We start from the raw sequence: 27,776 nt of genomic DNA on the forward strand, positions 1-27,776 counted from the left end.
CCCTCTGCAGTCTTAAGAATGGTCTTTGGTACCAGAAGGATGCTGAGGTTGAGGCTGGGGTTAGTGGGAGGGTCAAGGGTTGCCAGGGTTAAGGGTGTGGCGGAGATTCCTTTAAGCTCAGTGCACTGGGCCTATTTGAAGACATACAAGAACCACCCCCACCCTGGCCGCCCACCCCTGCCCCAAACACATCTGAGAGGCTCTGACTTAGTTTAAGGCGTTCTCCCTGATAGAGTAGGTCCCATTGAGGCCGTGGGTTAAACCCATTTCACCTGCCTTCACTAAGCATGGTCATTTTAAGAACCCAAGGCCGCTAACATGTTTGCCTGAGTTGTTTTCTGGAAACTTGGACTCAGCTGTGTCTAGTTGGAGCTGAGTTGGTTAAGACTGGATGGAACCGCCCATCCTTCATCTGAGCTAGCGGGAGCACATGGTCTGCTACTTCTGGCCCATAGCGGAGTCACGCATGCGCAGAACAGCCATCCTCACAGCTTTTCATCACCTTTCCCCACGCTCCCCGAGCAAACACACTTTGCTGCAAGTTTCGGCATCTCAGCGTTCAGGAAACAAACCTGGCTGGTGACACTGGAAGTTTTTTCTTCCCTCTCGTGCCTGGAACTTTGCATCTTGGAAGAGTTGGTGGGAGACTTTCCAAGTGAGGTTCGTATGGTGAAGGCACCAGGGGGCTGGATACCCGAGGGAAGAGGTAGGGGGTTGCCCAGGAGGTGGGGGAGCAGAGAGCAAAGGCCACAGTCTCCATCTACTCTCCATTGGCTTCACCGTCCGTCTGAGCTGACCTAGGCCTTGCCATGTTTCTCCTTAGGCCCAGCCGAGGACGGCTTGACCCCAGGGCTTCTGCTAGACCTCCCTACACCCTGGTTCAGCCCGAAACCCAGAAGGGTAAGTTGTTCCAAGGAGACCAAAGCATGGGCTGTCCTCAGCTTGGGCCAGGGTGTGCTCTGAATGCTCTTTGTTCATGTGGTTACTTCCCTGTAGAAGCAGTGCTGCCCTTGAGGGTGATCTGGGGACTTGGATCAGCCCGCAAAGGCTTGACTGACCCATGAGGTGTCCCGCGTGGTTTTGACAGTGGTCTTGGGTCACAAGCTTTCCGCTGAAGCTCAGCTCTGAGCAGGTGGCGGTGGGGCCTCTCCTGGGGAGAACGTGGGCAACAGGAAGGGAGGGAAAAGGAGAAGGAAAGGGCGGGCGCGTGTGTGTGTTGGGGGCTTTATAGGGGTGAGGGAAGCCAGGCTCACAGTTCTTTGGCTACTCCAGGAGCAGAAGTCAACAGAGCCAGAAGGGGACGCTCAGCAGAAGGCCCAGGGCGGCTCTCAGGCCTGTTGGGGGCACATATGTGCCCTTCAGAGCTTCGGAATTTGGTGTACTTTTGAGTCTGGTGATTTTTTTTTTGTCTGCTTAAAAAAAAAAAGTATAATTTGCATATAGTAAAATGGACCCTTTTAGAAAAATTATAGTTGATTTACAATGCTGTGTTAATGACTGGTGTACAGCAAGATGATTTGGTTTTGCATATACATTCTTTTCTATTATGGCTTATCATAGAATATTGAATATAGTTCTCAGTGCTAAGCAGTAGGAACTTGTTTATCCGTTCTATATGTAAAAGCTTACATCTGCTAACCCCGGTCTCCCACTCTATCCTTCCTCCGTCCCCCACCCGTTTGGCAACCACAAGTTTGTTTTCTTTCTTTGTCCATAATTCTGTTTTGTAGACGGGTTCATTGTGCCATGTTTTAGATCCCACATATAAGTGGTATCACATCGTATTTGTCTTTCTGATTTCATTTTGTATGATAATCTCTAGGTCCATCCATGTTGATGCAAATGGCATTATTTTGTTCTTTTATGGCTGAGTAATAGTCTGTTGTATATATGTACTGCCTCTTTGTTGATTCATCTGTCAGTGGACAGTTAGGTTGCTTCCATGTCTTGGCTATTGTGAATAGTGCTGCTATAAACATAGGGGTACAGGTATCTTTTTGAATTATAGTTTTCTCCAGGTATATGCCCAGGAGTGAGTTTGCTGGATAACATGGTAACTCTATTTTTAGTTTTCCAAGCAACTCCATGCTATTATCCACAGTGGTTGCACCAGTTTACATTCCCACCAATAGTTTAGGGGAGTTTCCTTTTCTCCACACCCTCTTCATCATGAAATGAACCCATTTAGTGGACAGTTCTTGAATTTTGACATAATGTACACAGTTGTGTAACCACCATTGCAGTTAAGAACATTTCATTCTACCCTCCCTCCAGGTAAGTGATGGTTTTCTAACTGTTATGAATGATTTTCTATTTTATTTCTCCATTGACTATCATTGGTAAAGAATATTACATTAAATTTTATGAGTTAATATTTTATCTTGCAATATTGATGAACTCTTACTAGTTATAATGACTCATCTAATGGTCCTGTTGAATTTTCCATGCAGATGATCCAATGTGCAAATAAAGACAGCTTTATCATCTCTTCAAATTCTTTTAGCTCTTATTTTGTTTTCTTGTCTCAGTGATTGCCAGGATCTCCAGATTTATAATAAGTCATCATAATGATGGTGGACATATTTAGGTTTTTCTATTAAGTGTAATGTTTTGTTGACTAAGTATGATTTTTTTTGTTATTGAGATATTGTCAAAATAAGAAAATACTTTTATATTCCCAGCTGAGGTTTTAAAAAATAAAAATCATAATAGGTATTGAATATTACCTAGTACTTTTCTGCATTTATTTTCATAATAACATGATTTTTTTCCCCTTTAATTCTTAGTACCTTAGGTCTTAATGTTAGTGATGTTCTGATCCTAACATGTGCTTAATTTAAATTTCTAGAATAAACTTCTTGATGCTGTTGCATTATCAATACCTGTTAGACTTGGTTGTCTAATATTTTGTTAGGATTCACAAGTATAAAGAACTTTTTTTTTTTTTTTATTCTTCTTACCAGTTTCAGAATCAGGCATATGATGGTGATTATCTATTCCTTGGAAGTGTGGTAGATTACATCCATGATGTCTGTCTTAATTTCGGCTGCTGTAACAAAAATACCATAGACTTGGTGGCTTAAACAACATTTATTTCTTATAGTTCTGGAGGGTGGCAAGTCCAAGGTGCCAGAGGTTCAGTGTCTGGTGAGGACCTGGTTCATAGACCGTTGTCTTGTTGCTTTACCCTCACATGGCTGGAAGTGAATAAGGGAGCTCTCTGGGGTCTATTTTGTAAAGGCACTAATCCCATGACTTGATCACCTCCCAAAGCCCCACCTCCTGATACCTTCACATTGGGAATGAGGCTTCAATATATAAATTCCAGGAAGACACAAATATTTAATACCTTAAGAATACACTTTGGGTCTGGGTACTTTTGCGAATGCTCAATTTCCCTAATACTTATTAGTCAATTCAGTATTTCTTCCTGTGCCATTTCAAAATAATTTTCATTGAATTAAAATGGACATACAGCATTATATTCATTTCTGGTATACACAGTTATGCTCTGATATTTGCATATATTGCAAAACGATCACCATGATAAGTCTAGTTATTATCCGTCACCACACATAGTTGCAATGTTTTTCTTGTGATGAAGACCTCTAAGACACTCTCTCAGCAACTTTCAAATGGGCTACTCAGGCTTATTAACTATAGTCACTGCTGTACATTGTTATATCATCAGTGACATATTATTTATAATGGGAAGTCTGTGCCTTTGATCCCCTTCACCTATCTTTCCCATCCCCATTTTTAAAATTTTACATATATCCAGAAATATATTTTGCCTAGACTTTCTATGTTTGTTAAAGCTGAGTAGTTAATATTTTTATTATTGTTATATCACTGTGTCATAGTTGATTGTATTTTTTCTTTTTAAACTTTTTATTTTTCATTGGAGTATAGCTGATTAATAGTGTTGTGATAGTTTCAGGTGGACAGCAAATGGACTCAGCCATACATATGCGTGTATCCATTCTCCCCCAAACTCCCCTCCCATCCAGGCTGCCGCATAACATTGAGCAGAGTTCCCTGTGCTGTATAGTAGGTCCTTGTTGGTTATCCATTTGAAATATAGCAGTGCGTATGTGTCCCTCACAAACTCCCTAATTAATCCCTTCATCTCCAATTCACATTATCTCTTTTTTTTCTTGACCAGTTATCCCAGAGGTATGCCTACCTGATTAGACAGATTTATCTTCTGATTTGTTTCTACTAGCCAAAGCAGATCCAATGTTCTTTAAAAATTAGCCAAACCTTTCTCACCTTCTGGTAGTTCTTGTCCTCTTTTCAGGTTTGGGGAATTTTCCAAAAAAAAACTTTATAAGTTTTGGGCAACTTTCCAAACCAGATAATTTCTTGGATATCACATTGCAGAGTTTGAAATATATAAATTAAATGTGATTTAATTTATTATTTGATAGAAAAGATCTACTAGATTCCTTATCTCACCATCCATCCCCATAATTCAGGGAAATTAGGGTCCAAGGGGAAATCAGGCTACTATTAAGTAATAACACAAATACGAAAATTACATAAGTGGTAAGATTTAGGAGTGGGGAAAGGCTATGAGAAGTGATACAGGAAGCACTGACTCAATTATGACCATCAAGGAAAATTTCTCTGAGTAAGTGATAGTTATCTTGGTGAGGAAGAGAAGAAACAGCATGAGTAAAAGTCCTAAGGCAGGGAGCCAGTGAGATGGGATGAGAAGGATTAAATGAATACATTCAGGGATTTCTGCAGTCAAGTATGAATCAATGGTGTTGATAGTATTATGTTGGCCAAAATGTTCATTTGAATTATGCTGTCAAATGTTATGGAAAAATCTGGATGAACTTTCTGGCCAATCCAATATCTTTAGAGAAGAATTGAGAAAAAGTCCTTGGTTGTAAACTGAAAGGTATATGCATTAAAGTTGGAAAAACCCCAAAAGATAAAAATCCTATTTGTATCCTGAGAAAAATAACTGCAAAGACATATTTCAATAACTGAACATACCCTCAGAAAACATGAAAATGTCTCTGGAAGGGTTTGAATTCTTCCTGCAGTGATTTGAAATGATCAAAACTCAAAATGTTGCAGGTTAAAATGGAAAATAATTAAAAATGATTCTTTGGGATAATATAAACCAAAGCAATATGTTAGATCTGGAATATATTCAACTTTCCCTTCATTGCATATTGAAAACAAATATATTTTCAACTTACAAAGTAGTATTTGCTTTTAATTTAATTGTGTGAAGAAGAGCTGATTAGTTAAATTGCAACTCTGCAACAACCAACCTTTCCTAAGAGCACAGACTCAGATGTGCATGCCCTGGCACCTCTTTCTGCATCGTGCCATATACCAGCTTTTTGGTTGAACGATAATGTCCGCAAGTACCACATATCTCTTGATGAGAATAAGCTACAGGTTTGCTTAAAGGTTACTAACTTCAGTTGCCCCAAATATGTGACTGTAAGCGACAGATCTGGGCCAAAAAAAGAGGCAAGAAATTGAGATGATGTAATTTATAGCTTTTTTCCCAAAGAAGTTGATGCAAGATGATTTGTTCATCTTAATAACATTTTAATAGATTCTTTCCCATAACACGTATTGCAAACCAGAACATTAAGCACTGCAGAAGCCGTATTATGGCCATGGATTTAGTAATGTGACAAACAGATTGCCTTGGTTATAAAACCTGAGATTGCTTTCTTTGGTTTTGCAGCATATGGAATTCTTGGTGAACCATTAAACATGCACCATGCTTTTCTAATTAAAACTAACGGTTCCCTTTGTCACCATTTATCCCATCATTTCCTGGTGCAGAAACTTTCATAGCATCGTAGGATAAAGGCCAAATATCATAGTCTAAAATGCAGTTCCTCCATGACCTTCCTTTCTGCTCTTGCTACCCTTTAGGCTCTCATGAAAGTGAAAGTCACTCAGTCGTGTCCTACTCTTTGTGACCCTGTGGACTGTAGCCTGCCCGGCTCCTCTGTTAATGGAATTCTCCAGGCCAGAATACTGAAGTGGGTCGCTGTTCCCTTCTCCAGGCGATCTTCCCAACCCAGGGATTGAACCCATGTCTCCCAATTGCGGGCAGATTCTTTACCGTCTGAACCACCAGGGGAACCTAGTGAACAGTCTATGTGATTTCTCCAAATGTGACTGGTCCCTTCCTGCCTCTGTAGCTTGCTAAATGCTCCTTGCAAAGTTCTTCACTTTCTCTCTTCCATCTTGGCCTGCTGAAGCCCTTGCAGTTCTTTCAGAATCATCTCAGATGCACCACGCATCCTGGAAGCTTTCCTTGGTCTTTCTAATTACGCTTCCCAATCTGGGTTCCTCAGAACACCAATTCTATGGACCATAGAAGGACACTGCTTTCTGGAGAGTCACGAAACGAAAGGAGCATCTTAAATGCTCAGAGAAGTTGTACAGTAAAGACATCAGTTAATTTTTGTTCAGCTCAGCACTTCCTAAACTTGGTGTGACCATGAACTTTCCCTGCAAATGATACTTGTTAACATCACAGAGAGCAGATTTTAAGAAATATTCCCCTCCTAGTCTGTGTTCCCTGTTTGCAGGTCCTTATTTATTCATTCACTAGTGAACAGATAAAATATTTATAGACTGTATACTAAGTGTAGAGAAGGATTAAAAAAAAATGACTCAGGCTTAGAGTCTCGCGAGAAGCTTAAAGTCTAGTAGGAGAAATAAGGCAGTAATGGCTGTCCAAGGTTGGCTGTGTCACGTGCCCCGATGCGGGCACCAATGAGATGCTGTGGAGGCTCAGGGTGGAAGACGACCTTTAAACCCAGGGAATATCTGTCTGGGTCCTTCAAGAAACAGATTTCCCAATGTGTGCTTTGTAGCTAACTAGGAGTTTCTGGATGATTTCAGATGGTATATTAATGAACATTAACAATGTTTATTTCAGTTCAGTTCAGTCACTCAGTCGTGTCCGACTCTTTGCAACCCCATCAATCGCAGCACGCCAGGCCTCCCTGTCCATCACCAACTCCTGGAGTTCACTCAGACTCACGTCCATCGAGTCAGTGATGCCATCCAGCCATCTCATCCTCTGTCATCCCCTTCTCCTCCTGCCCCCAATCCCTCCCGGCATCAGAGTCTTTTCCAATGAGTCAACTCTTTACATGAGGTGGCCAAAGTACTGGAGTTTCAACTTTAGCATCATTCCTTCCAAAGAAATCCCAGGACTGATCTCCTTCAGAATGGACTGGTTGGCTCTCCTTGCAGTCCAAGGGACTCTCAAGAGTCTTCTCCAACATCACACTTCAAAAGCATCAATTCTTTGGCGCTCAGCCTTCTTCACAGTCCAACTCTCACATCCATACATGACCACAGGAAAAACCATAGGCCTTGACTAGACGAACCTTTGTTGGCAAAGTAATGTCTCTGCTTTTGAATATGCTATCTAGGTTGGTCATAACTTTCCTTCCAAGGAGTAAGCGTCTTTTAATTTCATGGCTGCAGTCACCATCTGCAGTGATTTTGGAGCCCCCCAAAATAAAGTCTGACACTGTTTCCAGTGTTTCCCCATCTATTTCCCATGAAGTGATGGGACTGGATGCCATGATCTTTGTTTTCTGAATGTTGAGCCTTAAGCCAACCTTTTCACTCTCCTCTTTCACTTTCATCAAGAGGCTTTTTAGTTCCTCTTCACTTTCGGCCTATTGGCAGGGTAGTGTCATCTGCATATCTGAGGTTATTTATCCCGGCAATCTTGATTCCAGCTTGTGCTTCATATTTCACATGATGTACTCTGCATATAAGTTAAATAAGCAGGGTGACAATATACAGCCTTGACGTACTCCTTTTCCTTTTTGAAACCAGTCTGTTGTTTCATGTCCAGTTCTAACTGTTGCTTCCTGACCTGCATACCAATTTCTCAAGAGGCAGATCAGGTGGTCTGGTATTCCCATCTCTGTCAGAATTTTCCACAGTTTATTGTGATCCACACAGTCAAAGGCTTTGGCATAGTCAATAAAGCAGAAATAGATGTTTTTCTGGCACTCTCTTGCTTTTTCCATGATCCAGCGGATGTTGACAATTTGATCTCTGGTTCCTCTGCCTTTTCTAAAACCAGCTTGAACATCAGGAAGTTCACGGTTCACGTATTGCTGAAGCCTGGCTTGGAGAATTTTGAGCATTACTTTACTAGCATGTGAGATGAGTGCAATTGTGCGGTAGTTTGAGCATTCTTTGGCATTGCCTTTCTTTGGGATTGGAATGAAAATGGACCTTTCCGGTCCTGTGGCCACTGCTGAGTTTTCCAAATTTGCTGGCATATTGAGTGTAGCACTTTCACAGCATCATCTTTCAGGATTTGAAATAGCTCCACTGGAATTCCATCACCTCCCCTAGCTTTGTTCGTAGTGATGCTTTCTAAGGCCCACTTGACTTCACATTCCAGGATGTCTGGCTCTAGGTCAGTGATCACACCATCGTGATTATCTGGGTCATGAAGATCTTTTTTGTACAGTTCTTCTGTGTATTCTTGCCACCTCTTCTTGATATCTTCTGCTTCTGTTAGGTCCATACCATTTCTGTCCTTTATCGAGCCCATCTTTGCATGAAATGTTCCCTTGGTATCTCTAATTTTCTTGAAGAGATCTCTAGTCTTTCCCATTCTATTGTTTTCCTCGATTTCTTTGCATTGATCACTGAAGAAGGCTTTCTTATCTCTCCTTGCTATTCTTTATTTAGGTATTAAATATAAATTTGGAAATGTCACTGACACACAATAACCACAGTGGAGGTAGTTGCCCAGAGTTTTTGGTGGTGGTGTTGGTTCCCATAAATTGTATAAGTTAAAAGCTTGAGAGAGACTTTTAAATGAAATAGTAAATAGATAATAAAATGGGAAATACAGAGAAAAATGTAGATTCCAAGACAGGATTAACTGTGCAAGGATTGATTAGTGGGTAGGAGCTGTGAGAAAACAGGGAGGGAACTGAGAAAACCTGGGAGAGCCATCCAGCCACAATGCAGCCTGACCCCTGAGTAAAAGAGAAGTTGAGGGTTGGGAGGAAGAGAGGGCCACCCAGGGAAGATGTGGCCAGGCCATCGGGAGTCCTTGAGCCAAAGCTAGCCTCAGAGCTGTCTGGAGGCGTCTGTTATACTGAGTCATGGCCGGGAGCAGCCCGGGGGTGATGTGGCCTCTGCACAGGGACAGCACTGAGTCCAGAGTGAAGCCGCTGGCCTGGAGGTCAGTCCTGTCGTTGCCGGCGCATGAAGCGTGTTTCCATGGCTGCAGCTGAGCACTGGGGCTGGGTGAGGGCTTCACAAGCTGGTACTGGTGCCTGACCTTGATGTCGTATTGGAACGTAGAGGTGGGAGAGAAGAGTGTTCCAGGGAAGATGAGCAGTGACGCAGAAGCAGGAAAATATGGAATTGCCCGTGGAAAACATCATTTCATTTATGGTTGGAATGTAAGGTATGGGAGAGCTGTTAAAAGTTACTGGTGTGAATTCTGGAGTCAGGCAGCCTGGCTAGAATCCCAGCTGCTCCCTTACATTGGGTGAGGCCCCTCACATCTCTCTCTTCCACTTTCCTCATCTTTACTGTGGGAATCGTGATGGGGTGTTTGTGTCATTCCAACAGCAACCTTTGAAACCAACTAGGTGTCTGGCAATTCTATTCTGTTCTGAACAAACCCGAGTGAGTGTAGACCCCAGAGTTGAGGGCTGAGTAGCACTGAAGTGACCGCCCGCACTTAAGATAGCAGCTGCCAGCGAGGTCCCCAGGCTACTTGCTCATCTGCCCAGCTGGCTGTAAATTCAAGATTTTCCACACACTCACCCCTCAGGTTCAATAATTCACTAGAATGACTCATAGAACTCAGAATAGAGCTTTGCTTACAATGACCACTTTGCTTTTTTTTTACAAAGGGTGAAACTTAGGGACCGGCAAATGGGAGAGATGCATATAGGGCAAGGAGTGGGGTGGGGGACAGCGCTTCCATGCTTCCTCCAGGCACAGCTGCTCCCCCAACACGATCAATAAGTTCACTAACCTGTGTGTTTATGTTAGTGTAAACACAGGTGCAGATGAGATGGGATTGTTAAGAATAGCAAAAGACACTCCTGTCACTCAGGAGTAATGTAATGTTTATGTGAAATAGACATACATGAAATACACTATCTTAACAGTTTTTGTAGTCCAGTTCAGTGGTACTAGATACGTGCACACTGCTATGTAGTCAGCACCACCCTTCCATCCTCATGACTCTATTCAGCATATAAAACTGAAACTATACACACACTGAGTAATTCCTCATTTTCGTCTCCTTCAGCCTGTCAACCAACATTTTATCCTTTGTCCTTATAGTTTTGACTGTTCTAAGTGAACTCACGTCAGTGGGTTCATACAGCATTTGTCTTTTTTGTGACTTAGATAATATCCTTAAAGTTTATCTCTGATGTTACATATTTCACACTTTTCTTTTTTAAGGCTATGTAATAGTTCAAATGTATAGACCACATTTTGCCTATCCATTCATCTGTTGGTGCACACTTGGGGTGCTTTGATGTTTTCAGTTCAGTCGCTCAGTCATATCCGACTCTTTGCGACCCCACAGACTGCAGCACTCCAGGCTTCCCTGACCACCACCAACTCTCGGAGCTTGCTCAAACTCATGTCCATTGAGTCGGTGATGCCATCCAACCATCTCATCCTCTGTTGTCCCCTTCTCCTCCTGCCCTCAATCTTCCCCAGCATTAGGGTCTTTTGCAAGGAGTCAGTTCTTCACATCAGGTGGCCAAACTATTGGAATTTCAGCTTCAGCATCAGTCCTTCCAATGAATATTCAGGACTGATCTCCTTTAGGATAGACGGGTTGGATCTCCTTGCAGTCCAAGGGACTCTCAAGAGTCTTCTCCAACACCACAGATCAAAAGCATCAACTCTTCAGTGCTCAGCTTTCTTTATGGTCCAACTCTCACATCCATATGTGACTACTGGAAAAACCATAGATTTGATTAAAGGAACTTGTCGGCAAAGTAATGTCTCTGCTTTTTAATATGCTGTCTAGGTTGGTCATAGCTGTTCTTCCAAGGAGCAAGCGTCTTTTAGTTTCATGGCTGCAGTCACCATCTGCAGTTGTTTTGGAGTCCCCAAAATAAAGTCTGTCACTGTTTCCATTGTTTCCATGTCTGTTTGCCATGAAGTGATGGGACCAGATGCCATGATCTTCGTTTTTTTTTAATCTCAGTTTTATGTATTTATTTATTTACTTTACAGTATTCTATTGGTTTTGCCATACATTGACATGAATCCACCATGGGTGTACATGTGTGTTGAGCTTTAATGTGTGTTGAGGAGAGTTTTTCACTCTCCTCTTTCACTTTCATCAAGAGGCTCTTTAGTTCTTCACTTTCTGCCATAAGGGTGGTGTCATCTGCATATCTGAGGTTATTGATATTTCTCCTGGCAATCTTGATTCCAGCTTGTGCTTCATTCAGACTGGCATTTCACATGATGTATTCTGCATGTAAGTTAAATAAGCAGGGTGACAATATACATCCAGGACATACTCCTTTCCCAATTTGAACCAGTCCGTTGTTCCGTGTCTGGTTCTAACTGATGCTTCCTGACCTGCATACAGATTTCTCAAGAGGCAGGTCAGGTGGTCTGGTATTCCCATCTCTTTAAGAATTTTCCACAGTTTGTTGTGATCTACACAGTCGAAGGCTTTGGCGTAGTCAATCAAGCAGAAGTAGATGTTTTTCTGGAACTCTCTTGCTTTTTCAATGATCCAACGGATGTTGGCAATTTGATCTCTGGTTCCTCTGCCTTTTCTAAATCCAGCTTGAACATCTGGAAGTTCACGGTTCATGTACTGTTGAAGCCTGGCTTGGAGAATTTTGAGCATTACTTTGCTAGTGTGCGAGATGAGTGTAACTGTGCGGTAGTTTGAGCATGCATTCTTTGGCATTGCCTTTGAGACTGGAATGAAAACTGACCTTTTCCAGTCCTGTGGCCACTGCTGAGTTTTCCAAACTTGCTGGCATATTGAGTGCTGCACTTTCACAGCATCATCTTTTAGGATCTGAAGGAGCTCAACTGGAATTCCATCAGCTCCACTAGCTTTGTTCATAGTGATGCTTCCTAAGGCCCACTTTACTTTGCATGCCAGGGTGTCTGGCTCTGGGCGAGTGACCACACCATCGTGATTATCTGGGTCATGAAGATCTTTTTTGTACAGTTCTTCTGTGTATTCTTGCCACCTCTTCTTAATATCTTCTGCTTCTGTTAGGTCCATACCGTTTCTGTCCTTTATTGAGCCCATCTTTGCATGAAATGTTCCCTTGGCATCTCTAATTTTCTTGAAGAGATCTCTAGGCTTTCCCATTCTATTGTTTTCCTCTATTTCTTTGCACTGATCACTGAGGAAGGCTTTCTTATCTCTCCTTGCTATTCTTTGGAACTCTGCATTCAAATGGGTATATCTTTCCTTTTCTCCTTTGCCTTTAGCTTCTCTTCTTTTCTCGGCTATTCGTAAGGGCTCCTCAGATGACCATTTTGCCATTTCGCATTTCTTTTTCTTGGGGATGGTCTTGATCACTGCCTCCTGTACAATGTCACAAAACTCCATCCATAGTTCTTCAGGCACTCTATCAAACCTAATCCCTTGAATCTATTTGTCACTTCCAGTGTATAATCGTAAGGGATTTGATTTAGCTCATAGCTGAATGGTCTAGTGGTTTTCCCTACTTTCTTCAATTTAAACTGCAGAAGGGAATGGGAAACCACTTCAGTATTCTTGCCTTGAGAACCCCATGAACAGTATGAAAAAGCAAAAAGATATGACACTGAAAGATGAACTCCCCAGGTCAGAAGTTACCCAATATGCTACTGAAGAAGAGTGGAGAAATAACTCCAGAAAGAATGAAGAATGGAGCCAAAGTGAAAACAAAGCCCAGTAGCAGGTAAGACTGAAGATGGAAGTAAAGTCTGATGTTGTAAAGAACAATATTGCGTGGGAACCTGTAATGTTAGGTCCATGAATCAAGGTAAATTGGAAGTGGTCAAACAGGAGATGGCAAGAGTGAACATCGACATTTTAGGAATCAGTGAACTAAAATGGACTGGAATGGGCAAATTTAATTCAGATGACCATTATATCTACTACTGTGGCCAAGAATCCTTTAGAAGAAATGAAGAAAGCCCTCATAGTCAACAAAAGAGTCCGAAATGCAGTATTTGGGTGCAAACTCAAAAATGACAGAATGATCTCTGTTCGTTTCCAAGGGAAAGCATTCAATACCACACTAATCTGATTCTATGCCCCAGCCACTAATGCCAAAGAAGTTGAAGTTAAAAGGTTCTATGAAGACCTACAAGACCTTCTAGAACTAACACCCCAAAAAGATGTCTTTTTTGTCATAGGGGACTGGAATGCAAAAGCAGGAAATCAAGAGATATCTGGAGTAATAGGCAAATTTGGCCTTGGAGTACAGAATGAAGCAGGGCAAAGGCTAACAGAGTTTTGCCAAGAGAGTGCACTGGTCATAGCAAACACCCTCTTCCAGCAACACAATAGAAGACTCTACACATGGACATCACCAGATGGCCAACATTGAAATCAGATTGATTATATTCTTTGCAGCCAAAGATGGAGAAGCCCTATACAGTCAGCAAAAACAAGACCGGGAGCTGACTGTGGCTCAGATCATGAACTCCTTATTGCAAAATTCAGACTTAAATTGAAGAAAGTATGGAAAACCACTAGACCATTCAGTTATGACCTGAATCAAATTCCTTACAATTATGCAGTGGAAATGTCCATCATTAGATGAATGGATAAAGATGTGGTCTATATACACAATGTAATATTACTCCATCATAAAAAAAGAATGGTATAAGGTCATTTGACTCAAATTTTCATAAGTGAAGTCAGACAAAGAAACACAAATATTATATGATATCACTTATATGTGGAATCTTAAAAAAGGAAACAAACAGACTTATTTACAAAACAGAAATAGACTTACAAAGAAAACAAACTTATGGCCATGAAAGGGAAAAGCAGGGGAAGGATAAATTAGGAGTTTGGGATTAAAATATACATACTACTATATACAAAATAGATAACCAACAAGGACCTACAGTTTAGCACAGGAAACAATTCTCAATATCCTATAATAACCTATAATGGAAAAGAAATCTGTATGCAGGTCAAGAAGCAGCAGTTAAAACCGGACATTGAACAGTGGACTGGTGCCAAACTGGGGAAAGAATACGTCAAGGCTGTACATGTCACTGTGCTTATTTCACTTATATGCAGAGTACATCATGCAAAATGCCAGGGTGGATGTAGCACAAGTTGGAAACAGGATTGCCAGGAGAAATATCAGTAACCTCAGATGACACCACCCTTATGTAATAAAGATAAAAGGAACTAAAGAGCCTCTTGATGAAAGTGAAAGAGCAGAGTGCAAAAGCTGGCTTAAAACTCAACATTCAAAATACGAAGATCATGGCATCTGGTCCCATCACTTCATGGCAAATAGATGGGGAAACAATGGAAACAGTGACAGACTTTATTTTCTTGGGCTCCAAAATCACTGCAGATGGCGACTGCAGCCATGAAATTAAAAGATGTTTGCAGCTTGGAAAACAAGCTATGACAAACCTAGACAGCATATTTAAAAGCAGAGACATTACTTCGCCAACAAAGGTCCATCTATTCAAAGCTATAGTTTTTTTAGTAGTCATGTACAGATATGAGAGCTGGACCATAAAGCTGAGCACCAAAAATATTGATGCTTTCAAACTGTGGTATTGGAGAAGATTCTTGAGAGTCCCTTGGACTGCAACGAGATCACACCAGTCAATCCTAAATGAAATCAGTCCTGAATATTCACTGGAAGGACTGATGTTGAAGCTCCAACACTTTGGCCACCTGATGCTTCAAAGAACTGACTCACTAGAAAAGACCCTGATGTTGGGAAAGATTGAGGGCAGGAGAAGGGGAAGACAGAGGATGAGATGGTTGGATGGCATCACCAACTTGATGGACATGAGTTTGAGCAAGCTCCAGGAGTTGGTGATGGTCAGGGAAACCTGGCATGCTACAGTCCATGGGGTTGCAAAGAGTCGGACACGACTGAGCAACTGAATAATGGAAAAGAATCTAATACATATATACATATATTTATATACATGCTTGTATGTGTGAATCACTTTGGTTTATATAAAGATAAAACAACATTGGAAATCAGCTACATGCTAAGTTGCTTCAGTCATGTCTGACTCTTTGCAGCCCTATGGACTGTAACCCGCCAGGCTCCTCTATCCATGGGATTCTCCAGGGAAGAATACTGGAGTGGGCTGCCATTTCCTTCTCTAGAGGGGAGATCTTCCTGATCAGGGATCGAACCCGTGTCTCTTCTGTCTCCTGCATAGGCAGGCGGGTTCTTTATCACTAGCACCACCTGGGAAGCCCTGGAAATTACTTCATTTAAACAATTTTTTAGGTTGGTTCTTTGAAAAGATCAAGAAACATGATAACCATTAGATGAGCTAAGAAAAATTACTAACACCAGAATTAATAGTGTGGACATTATTACCAATTCTACAGAAATAAAAATTATTATAAGAGAGTACTATGAACAACTGTATGCCCAACAAATTGGATAATTTAGATCATCTGGTAAGTTTCCTAGAAACACAAATCCTAACAAGAGTAAACCATGAAGAGAAAAACTGAACAGACTTATAACTAGCAAGGAGATTGAATCAGTAATCAAAAATCTCCCCAAAAAAGAAAAGCTCTCAACCTGAGGGCTTCACTTAGTGAATTCTACATTTTAAAGAAAAATTTCATACCAATTCTCCCCAAGCTTTTCCAGAAAATTGTAGAAGAGGGAACACTTCCTAACTCATTCTGTAAGGCCAGTTTAACCCTGATACCAAAGCCAGACAAAGATATTACAAGAAAAATAAATTACAAACCAATATCCCTATGGATACTGATGCAAAAATCCTCAACAAAATCCTAGCAGAAAGAATTTGGTAGCATAGTAAAAGGATTATACACAATGACCAAACAGAATTTATTTCTGCAGTGCAAAGAAGGTTTGACATATGAAAATTGATCAGTATAATATGCCACATCGACAACATGAAGAAACTGCACAATCATCTCAACTGATATAGAAAAGTAATGTGGCAAAATAAAATACTCTTTCATGATTAAAAAAGACGCCAACAAACTGTGAATAGAATAAAACTATCTCAACATAATAAGAGCAATTTATGAAAGACTCACAGCAAATATCATACTTAACGGTGAAAGACTGAAAGCTCTTTCTCTAAGAGCAGGAACAAGATAAGGATGCCCAGTTTTCACCTCTTTTATTCAACACAGCACTGGAAGTTATAGCCAAAACAGTTATAGCCATTAGCAATGAGACAATGAAATAAAATACACCTAAATTGGAAAGGAAGAAGTAAAGTGATCTGTTTGCAAATGATGTCATCTGATATATATCATCTTATATATCATCTTTTAATATCATCTTATATATTTATATAGAAAACTCTCTCTCTATATAAACTATATATATATATATATATATATATATATAACTGAGAGAGAAAATGCTAAAAATTCCACACAAAAAAATTAGAGGTAATAAATGAATTCAGCAAAGTAGCAGGATACAAATTCAACACACAAAAATCAGTTGCATTTTTATACACAAACAATAAATCTAAAAAGGAAATTATAATAACAGTTCCATTCACAATAGCATCAAAAAGAATAAGATACTTAGGAATTATAACTTAATCAAGGAGGTGAGAGACTTGTACAATGAAAACTACAAAATATTGCTGAAAGAAACTGAAGAAGATATAAATAAGTGGAAACACATCTCATGTTTATGGATTGAAAGACTTGATATTGTTAAGAATGTCCATACTATCCAAAACAATCTACAGATTCAAAGCGAGTCCTATCAAAATGCCAATGGCACTTTTTAAACAAAAATAGAAAAACCCAAACTAAAAGTCACATGAAATCTCAAGGGATTCCAAATAGCCAGAAGTGTCTGGAAAAAAGAACAAAACTTCAGGACACACACTTTAATTTCAAAACTTACTACAGAGATAGAGTAATCAAGAATGGGAGATAGGCAGAACTGTAAACATAGAATAACAGAATAAAACAGAGTGCTTAGAAATAAACTCACATATACAGGGAAGTGATTTTTGACAAAGGTGCTAATGTTGCCTTTCAACAAATGATGTTGGGAAAACTGAATAACCACATGCAAAAGAATTAAACTGGATCCATACATAACAGCATATACAAAATTACAAATGAATCAAGGACCTAACTGCAAGATTAAAACAATAAAAAAATTCAGAAGAAAAGATAGAACAAAAGCTTCGTGACATTGGACTTGGCAATAATTTCTTTGATATGATATCAAAAGCAAAGGTAACAACAGAAAAAATACACAAATTTGACTTCATGAAAATTTAACATTTTGTGTACCAAAAGATACAGTCAAAAGAGTAAAAAGGCAAAACCGCATGATGGTAAAAAAAAAATATTTGAGAATCATATATCTGATATGTGATTAATAAAATATGTAGAGAACTCCTAAAATACAACAACAACAAAAACAAAAAACATCCTCAACAACAATTCAAAATTAGCAAAGAACTTGGAATAGACATTTCTCCAAAGAAGGTATGTGAGTGGCCACAAAAAGATGTTCAGCATCACTGATCATTAGGGAAATGCAAATCAAAATCACAGTGAGGTACCGTCTCACACCCATTAGGATGGCTACTGTTTTTTTAAAAAAGAATACAAGTTTAGTGAAGCAGTGGACAAACTGGAACCATTGTGCACTCTGTGGGAATGTAAAAAGGTATAGTTGGTATGTTGATTCCACAAAACAATTATACATAGAATTATTAGTGCCAGTGGTCCCACTTTAAGGCATAAACCCAAAAGAAGTGAAAGCAAATTCTCAAAGAGACATTTACACACCCATGTTCATAGCTGTATTACTCACAATAGCTAAAACATGGATATGCAAAGATGGATGTTAGGTCCATGAATCAAGGTAAATTAGAAGCGGTCAAACAGGAGATGGCAAGAGTGAACATCGACATTTTAGGAATCAGTGAACTAAAATGGATGGAAATGGGCAAATTTAATTCAGATGACCATTATATTTACTACTGTGAACAAGATTCCCTTAGGAAAAATGGAGTAGCCCTCATAGTCAACAAAAGAGTCCGAAATGCAGTACTTGGATGCAATCTCAAAAATGACAGAATGGTCTCTGTTCCTTTCCAAGGCAAACCATTCAATATCACAGTAATCTGAGTTTATGCCCCAACCAGTAATGCTGGAGAAGCTGAAGTTGAATGATTCTATGAAGACCTACAAGACCTTCTAGAACTAACACCCAAGAAAGATGTCTTTTTAATCATAGGGGACTGGAATGCAAAAGTAGGAAGTCAAGAGATACCTGGAGTAACAGGCAAATTTGGCCAAAATGAAGCAGGGCAAAAGTTAACAGAGTTTTGCAAAGAGAACACACTGGTCACAGTAAACACCTTCTAACAACACAAGAGAAGACTCTACACATGGACATCACCAGATGGTCAATATCGAAATCAGATTGATTATCTTCTTTGCTACCAAAGATAGAGAAGCTCTATACAGTCAGCGAAAACAAGACTGGGAGCTGACTGTGCCTCGGACTATGAACTCATTATTGCAAAATTCAGTCTTAAATTGAAGAAAGTAGGGAAAACTACTAGACTGTTCAGCTATGAGCTAAATCAAATCCCTTACGATTATACACTGGAAGTGACAAATAGATTCAAGGGATTAGGTTTGATAGAGTGCCTGAAGAACTATGGATGGAGTTTTGTGACATTGTACAGGAGGCAGTGATCAAGACCATCCCCAAGAAAAAGAAATGCAAAATGGCAAAATGGTTGTCTGAGGAACCCTTACGAATAGCCGAGAAAAGAAGAGAAGCTAAAGGCAAAGGAGAAAAGGAAAGATATACCCATTTGAATGCAGAGTTCCAAAGAATAGCAAGGAGAGATAAGAAAGCCTTCCTCAGTGATCAGTGCAAAGAAATAGAGGAAAACAATAGAATGGGAAAGCCTAGAGATCTCTTCAAGAAAATTAGAGATGCCAAGGGAACACTTCATGCAAAGATGGGCTCAATAAAGGACAGAAACGGTATGGACCTAACAGAAGCAGAAGATATTAAGAAGAGGTGGCAAGAATACACAGAAGAACTGTACAAAAAAGATCTTCATGACCCAGATAATCACGATGGTGTGGTCACTCGCCCAGAGCCAGACATCCTGGCATGCAAAGTAAAGTGGGCCTTAGGAAGCATCACTATGAACAAAGCTAGTGGAGGTGATGGAATTCCGGTTGAGCTCTTTCAGATCCTAAAAGATGATGCTGTGAAAGTGCAGCACTCAATATGCCAGCAAGTTTGGAAAACTCAGCAGTGGCCACAGGACTGGAAAAGGTCAGTTTTCATTCCAATCTCAAAGAAGGCAATGCCAAAGAATGCTCAAACTACCGCACAGTTACACTCATCTCGCACGCCAGCAAAGTAATGCTCAAAATTCTCCAAGGCAGGCTTCAATAGTACGTGAACCATGAACTTCCAGATGTTCAAGCTGGATTTAGAAAAGGCAGAGGAACCAGAGATCAAATTGCCAACATCCGTTGGATCATTGAAAAAGCAAGAGAGTTCCAGAAAAACATCTACTTCTGCTTGATTGACTACGCCAAAGCCTTCGACTGTGTAGATCACAACAAACTGTGGAAAATTCTTAAAGAGATGGGAATACCAGACCACCTGACCTGCCTCTTGAGAAATCTGTATGCAGGTCAGGAAGCAACAGTTAGAACTGGACATGGAACAACAGACTGGTTCTAAATAGGAAAAGGAGTACGTCAAGGCTGTATATTGTCACCCTGCTTATTTAACTTATATGCAGAGTACGTCATGAGAAACACTGGGCTGGAAGAAGCACAAGCTGGAATCAAGATTGCCAGGAGAAATATCAATAACCTCAGATATGCAGATGACACCACCCTTATGGCAGAAAGTGAAGAACTAAAGAGCCTCTTGATGAAAGTGAAAGAGGAGAGTGAAAAAGCTGGCTTAAAACTCAACACACATGTACACCCATGGTGGATTCATGTCAATGTATGGCAAAACCAATACAATACTGTAAAGTAAATAAATAAATACATAAAACTGAGATTTAAAAAAAATGAAGATCATGGCATCTGGTCCCATCACTTCATGGCAAACAGACGTGGAAACAATGGAAACAGTGACAGACTTTATTTTGGGGGCTCCAAAACAACTGCAGATGGTGACTGCAGCCATGAAACTAAAAGACGCTTGCTCCTTGGAAGAACAGCTATGACCAACCTAGACAGCATATTAAAAAGCAGAGACATTACTTTGCCGACAAGTTCCTTTAATCAAAGCTATGGTTTTTCCAGTAGTCACATATGGATGTGAAAGTTGGACCATAAGGAAAGCTGAGCAGTGAAGAGTTGATGCTTTTGATCTGTGGTGTTGGAGAAGACTCTTGAGAGTCCCTTGGACTGCAAGGAGATCCAACCCGTCTATCCTAAAGGAGATCAGTCCTGAATATTCATTGGAAGGACTGATGCTGAAGCTGAAATTCCAACAGTTTGGCCACCTGATGTGAAGAACTGACTCCTTGCAAAAGCCCCTGATGCTGGGGAAGATGGAGGGCAGGAAGGAGAAGGGGACGACAGAGGATGAGATGGTTGGATGGCATCACCGACTCAATGGACATGAGTTTGAGTAAGCCCCGAGAGTTGGTGGTGGTCAGGGAAGCCTGGCGTGCTGCAGTCTGTGGGGTCGCAAAGAGTCGGACACGACTGAGCGACTGAACTGAACCTTTATAAGTGGTTGAGCTAGTGCCTTTTCTGTATGTGTGCCTTTACCATGCGGTGTTTGTGTTTTTCACATTCTAGTGTGGTCTTTTTTCCTTAGAGAAGTCCTTTTAATGTTTCCAGGAAAGTCAGTTTAGTGGCGCTAAAGTCTTCTAGCTTTTGCTTGTGTGTAAAACTCGTGATCTGTCCTCTAAAACCAAAATGATGGCTTTGCCAGGTAGGGTATTCTTGGTTGTATGTTTTTTCCTTACATCATTTGAACATATTGTGCCACTCCTTTCTTGACAGAAAGTTGGCTTCTAATCTATTTGTGCATAACTGTTTGCCTTTCTCTTGATGCTTTTAAGATTTTCTCTTTTCCTTTAATTTTGCCATTTAATTATAATATGTTGGCGCAAACTTCTTTGGTTCATCTCACTGGGCATTCTCTGTGCTTCCCGAACCTGTTTCCTTTCCCAGGTTATGGAAGTTTTCAGCTATTGTTTCTTTAAATAAGTTCTCTTCACCTTTCTCCATCTCTTCTTCTGCAACCCATATAATGCCAGTGTTAGTATATTGGATTTTGTCATAGTTCTCTTAAACTATCCTCATTTTAAAGAAATTTTATTAGATCTACAATGTGGTGTTAGTTTCAGGTATATAGCAATGCGATTCAGTTATACACTTATTCTTTTTCAGATTGTTTATCAATATATAGGTTATTACAGAATATTGAGAAGTGCCCTATGCTATACAGTAGATCCTTGTTGATTATTTATGTATATTAGTGTGTGTATGTTAATCCCAGGCTCCTAATTTATCCCTTCCCACCTTGTTCCCCCTTTGGTAACCATATGTTTGTTTTAAAAATATGTGAGTCTGTTTTGTAAATAAGTTCATGTGTATCATTAAAAAAAATTAGATTCCATATATGAGTGCTATCATGTACTTGTATTTTTCTGATTTACTTCACTTAGCATGATAATCTCTAGGTCCATCTGTGTTGCTGTGAATGGCATTATTTCATTCTTTTTTATGGCTCAGTAATATTCCATTGTGTATATATGCCACATCTTCTTTATCCATGCCTCTGTTGATGGACATTTAGATTGCTTCCCTGTATTGGCTATTGTAAATAGTGCTGTGGTGAACATTAGGGTGTATGTATCTTTTCAAAGAAAGGGTTTCTTTGAATATATGTTCAGGAGTGGGATTCGTGGATCATATGGTAGCTCTATTTTTAGATTTTTAAGGAACTTCCATACTATTCTCTATAGTGGTTGTACCGATGTACTTTCCTAGCAACAGTGTAGGAGAGTTTCCTTTTCTCCACGTCCTCACTGTATGCATTTGTGTCCAGTCACAGTCATGTCCAACTCTTTGTGACCCTTTGAACTGTAGCCCACCAGGCTCTTCTGTCTATGGGATTCTTCAGGCAGGAATACTGGAGTAGATTGCCATTTTCTCCTGGGAATCTTCCTGACCCAGGGACCAAACCTGAGTCTCCTGTGTCTCCTGCCTTGCAGGTGGATTCTTTACCCGCCAAGCCACTGGGGAAGACCCCCACATCCTCTCCAGCATTTTCTGTTTGTAGACCTATTGATGACGGCCATTCTGACTGCTGTGAGTGATGCCTCGCTGTAGTTTTCATTTGCATTTCTTTGCTAATCAGTGATGTTGAGCAACTTCTCCTGTGTCTGTTGGCCATCTGCATGTCTTCTTTGGAGAAATATCTATTTAGGTCTTTTATCCATTTTTGGATTCAGTTGACATAGAGCTACATGACCTGTTTGTATATTTTGGAGATTAAACTCTGGTTGGTTGCTTTGTTTGCAAATATTTTCTCACATTCTGTGGGTTGTCTTTTTGTTTTGTTTATGGTTTCTTTTGCTGTGCAAAAACTCTAAGTTTAATTAGGTCTCATTTGTTTATTTTTGTTTTCATTTCCGTTGCTCTGGGAGGTGGATCCAAAAAGATATTGCTGTGATTTGTACCAAAGAGTGTTGTTTTCCTCTAAGAATTTTCTTTTCAGCTTGGATAATTTCCAGTACTGTCTTCCAGTTCACTAGTCTTTTCCTCTGTGTCACCTAATCTACTGTTGATATCTTTTGTTGCAGATCAGATCAGATCAGTCACTCAGTTGTGTCCGACTCTTTGCGACCCCATGAATCGCAGCACGCCAGGCCTCCCTGTCCATCACCAACTCCCGGAGTTCTCTCAGACTCACGTCCATCGAGTCAGTGATGCCATCCAGCCATCTCATCCTCTGTCATCCCCTTCTCCTCCTGCCCCCAGTCCCTCCCAGCATCAGGGTCTTTTCCAATGAGTCAACTCTTCGCATGAGGTGGCCAAAGTACTGGAGTTTCAGCTTTAGCATCATTCCTTCCAAAGAAATCCCAGGACTGATCTCCTTCAGAATGGACTGGTTGGATCTCCTTGCAGTCCAAGGGACTCTCAAGAGTCTTCTCCAACACCACAGTTCAAAAGCATCAATTCTTCAGTGCTCAGCCTTCTTCACAGTCCAACTCTCACATCCATACGTGACCACAGGAAAAACCATAGCCTTGACTAGATGAACCTTTGTTGGCTAAGTAATGTCTCTGCTTTTGAATATGCTATCTAGGTTGGTCATAACTTTCCTTCCAAGGAGTAAGTGTCTTTTAATTTCATGGCTGCAGTCACCATCTGTAGTGATTTTAGAGCCCAGAAAAATAAAGTCTGACACTGTTTCTACTGTTTCCCCATCTATTTCCCATGAAGTGATGGGACCAGATGCCATGATCTTCGTTTTCTGAATGTTGAGCTTCAAGCCAACTTCTTCACTCTCCACTTTCACTTTCATCAAGAGGCTTTTGAGTTCCTCTTCACTTTCTGCCATAAGGGTGGTGTCATCTGCATATCTGAGGTTATTGATATTTCTCCCCGCAATCTTGATTCCAGCTTGTGTTTCTTCCAATCCAGCATTTCTCATGATGTACTCTGCATATAAGGAGGAAGCCAATTCTGACTCCATGTTGGAACTGTTTCTTTGACTTGCTTTCCATTGTTTTTGTTATTATAATCATACAGAATGGTTTACCTCAGAGAATCCTGCCCCTCTGTCTGAACTAAAGTTCCTATGTTCAGAGTCCTGTCCACATGTGGATGGCAGGAAGGAAGAAATTAACACATCTCTTTGCTGAGGCTTGCCATTCTAGGAGATGTTTGCAAGATTACTGGCCTTTTTACTTTGCTTCCTCACCTCCCCTCATCTCTAATTTATAAAAGAACCTGACATCCAGACCCTAAAAGGATGGTTATTTTGATGTACTAACCTGCCATCTTCTCGGCCTGCCAGCTCTACTATTAAAGTGTCTTCCTTGCCTCAACACCTCATCTCTTGGATTCATTGACCTGTTGTGCAGCAAGCAGAGCGAGCTTGGACTTGGTAACACTTATACTGTATTATTTATTTCAGTCATTGTATTCTTTAGCTCTGTTTGGTTCTTCTTTATACTTTCTCTTTTTAAACTTATTACTGCATGCATCCATTCTTCTGAGTTAGTTGAGCATCTTTATAATCATTACCTTGAACTCTTTGTTGGGTAAATTGCTTATCTCCATTTAGTTCTTTTTCTCAGTTTGATCTTGTTCCTTCATTTGGAACATACTCCTCTTTCTCCTCATTCTGCCTAATTCTGTGTTTCCATGTGTTGTTAATTCAGTTGTGTTTCCTGATCTTGAGGAAATGGCCTTATGTAGAAGATGTTCAATGAAGGGGAGCCCACTCCCTTCTGGCCACCTCATGTAGGCTGTGTTGGCTGTTATGTTGTGGTTGGTATGACTGCTGTGGGCACATTGGTACATGGGTCTGATCCCTGGCCCAGTTGATTACGCAGCCCTAGTTCAACCCACCCCTGTTGGCTTGCTGTTAGATGGGGAGGGGTCCTGGCATGGCTGGTTGCATGGCATGGGGGTTGCCTAGAGCTGGTGCTGGCCTGCTTGTTGGTGTGGCCTAATCCTTGGGTGGCTGACTGTTAGTCCTGAGGGGTCCTGGGGTTGATGCCAGTCCACTAGTGGATGGGTCCTGGACTGGCTGGCTGTGGGGCCAGAGGGACCTGGGAATGATGCTAGTCTGTGGTGGGTGGCTGGGGGGAGGATTCCAGAATGACGCCAGCACCAGTATCTTAGTGGTAGAATGAGCTCCCCAAATGACTGCTGCCAGTGTCTATGACATCAGGGGAAGTTTCAGTAGCCTCCAAGAGGCTCTCCAAATCAATGAGTTTGACCCAAATCCCTGCAAAGTACTGAGTCTGCACTGGGACTTGAATTATGTGAGATTACTGTGTGCCCTTTAGGAATCTCTGTTTTCTATATTGCTCTGGTTCTCCCATACACAGGCCCCGTCACCCTTCAGAGCCACATATTCTGGGGTCTTGTTTTCGGTGCAGGGCCTCCAAGCTGGGGAGCCCAATGTGGGCCTCAGACCCCTCCCTCTTTGGAAAGAACCTTTGCAGTTGTGGTTTTATCTTCCCATTTGTGGATTGTCTACCTGAGGGGGTGGTGGTGTGGGTCAGGTCATATTGTGTCTCTATCATCCCTACCCATCTCATTGTGGTTCCTTCTTTATATCTTTAGTTTTGGAAAAATCTTTTCTGCTGGTCTTCAGATTGTTCTCATTGATAGTTTCTCTGTAATTAGTTGTAAGTTTCGTGTGCCCATGTGAGGAAGTGAGCTCAGTTCTACTCTGTGTCTTGGCTGCACCTTCATTGTGTTTTCATTTGTACTCATCTCTGGGATTTTCCAGATTCCTTTGTGAGTTTTTCTTTGATCCATTGGTTAAGAGTGTGTTGCTTAATTTCTAAAATTTTTTGAATTTTGTTATTGATTTCTAACTTTAATCCTGTTGTGGTTTAGAGAAAATATTTTGTATAGTATCTATCTTTAAAAACTTTTGAGACTTGTGGCCTAACATATGGTCTGTCCTGGACAATGTCCTATATGTGCACTTGAGAATAATATGTATTCTCTTGTTGCTGGCTAGAGTGTTCTGTATATGGCTATTATATCTAGTTGGTTTATTGTCTTTTTAAGTCTTCTATTTCCTTACTTACCTTCTGTCTAGTTATTTTATCCACTATTGTGAGTATTGAAGTCTCCAACTCTTACTATGGAGCTCTCTAATTCTCCCTTCAGATCTGTCCGTTTTTGCTGCATTTATTATATTTTGATGGTCTGTAATTAGCTATATGACTTCCCTGGTGGCTCAGACAGTAAAGCGTCTGCCTACAATATGGGAGACCTGGGTTCAATCCCTGAGTCGGAAAGATCTGGAGAAGGAAATGGCAACCCACTTCAGTGTTGTTGCCTGGAAAATTAGATATATAAATGTTTATAATTGTTATATCTTTTTTGTGTTAAACCTTTTATAATATATGGCATTCCTCATTGTCTCTTATAACCTTTTATGATTTAAAGTCTATTTTGTCTGATATTACCATAGCCTCATCCCCTGCATGCCCAGTAACTTTGGGTTACTGTTTGCAGTTAAATCTTTCCCATCTTTTCACTTTCGACCTGCTTGTGTCTTTGGATATCAAATGATTCTCTTGTAGATAGCATATAGTTGGAGCTATACATATAGCTTTCAGTTCAGTTCAGTTGCTCAGTCGTGTCCGACTCCCTGCGACCCCATGAATCGCAGCACGCCAGGCCTCCCTGTCCATCACCAACTTCCGGAGTTCACTCAAACTCATGTCCATCGAGTCAGTGATGCCATCCAGCCATCTCATCCTCTGTTGTCCCCTTCTCCTCCTGCCCCCAATCCCTCCCAGCATCAGAGTCTTTTTCCAGTGAGTCAACTCTTCGCATGAGGTGGCCAAAGTACTGGAGTTTCAGCTTTAGCATCATTCCTTCCAGAGAACACCCAGGGCTGATCTCCTTCAGAATGGACTGGTTGGATCTCCTTGCAGTCCAAGGGACTCTCAAGAGTCTTCTCCAACACCACAGTTCAAAAGCATCAATTCTTTGGCGCTCAGCCTTCTTCACAGTCCAACTCTCACGTCCATACATGACCACAGGAAAAACCATAGCCTTGACTAGACGGACCTTTGTTGGCTAAGTAATGTCTCTGCTTTTGAATATGCTATCTAGGTTGGTCATAACTTTCCTTCCAAGGAGTAAGTGTCTTTTAATTTCATGACTGCAGTCACCATCTGCAGTGATTTGGGAGCCCCCCAAAATAAAGTCTGACACTGTTTCCACTGTTTCCCCATCTATTTCCCATGAAGTGATGGGACCAGATGCCATGATCTTCGTTTTCTGAAAGTTGAGCTTTAAGCCAACTTTTTCACTCTCCACTTTCACTTTAATCAAGAGGCTTTTTAGTTCCTCTTCACTTTCTGCCATGAGGGTGGTGTCATCTGCATATCTGAGGTTATTGATATTTCTCCCGGCAATCTTGATTCCAGCTTGTGCTTCCTCCAGTCCAGCATTTCTCATGATGTACTCTGCATATAAGTTAAATAAGCAGGGTGACAATATACAGCCTTGACATACTCCTTTCCGTATTTGGAACCAGTCTGTTGTTCCATGTCCAGTTCTAACTGTTGCCTCCTGACCTGCGTAGGTTTCTCAAGAGGCAGGTCAGGTGGTCTGGTATTCCCATCTCTTGAATAATTTTCCACAGTTTGTTGTGATCCACACAGTCAAAGGCTTTCATATAGCTATAGAGTTGTGTTTTTATACACATGCCAATCTGTCTTGTGATTTGAGAGTTTAATCATTTATGTTTAAAGTAATTAATTATAAAAAGAGGCTTACTACTGTCATTGTTTTCTATATGCTTTACAGCTTTTTA

At 40.7% G+C, this 27,776-nt stretch overlaps 1 long non-coding RNA gene across 1 annotated transcript in view; it reads left to right on the forward strand.

Annotated features, from left to right (window-relative positions):
* The first annotated feature begins 366 nt into the window (after positions 1 to 366).
* The window catches only part of LOC129625516 (uncharacterized), a 51,401-nt gene continuing 23,991 nt past the window's right edge, over positions 367 to 27,776 (forward strand). Inside the window, exons 1-2 of the long non-coding RNA XR_008701493.1 lie at positions 367 to 660; positions 824 to 900. This is a non-coding gene — a long non-coding RNA (uncharacterized LOC129625516). The remainder of the gene's footprint in view (positions 661 to 823; positions 901 to 27,776) is intronic.

Source organism: Bubalus kerabau, chromosome 13 (genome assembly GCF_029407905.1).
Source record: "Bubalus kerabau isolate K-KA32 ecotype Philippines breed swamp buffalo chromosome 13, PCC_UOA_SB_1v2, whole genome shotgun sequence".
NCBI lineage: Eukaryota > Metazoa > Chordata > Mammalia > Artiodactyla > Bovidae > Bubalus > Bubalus kerabau.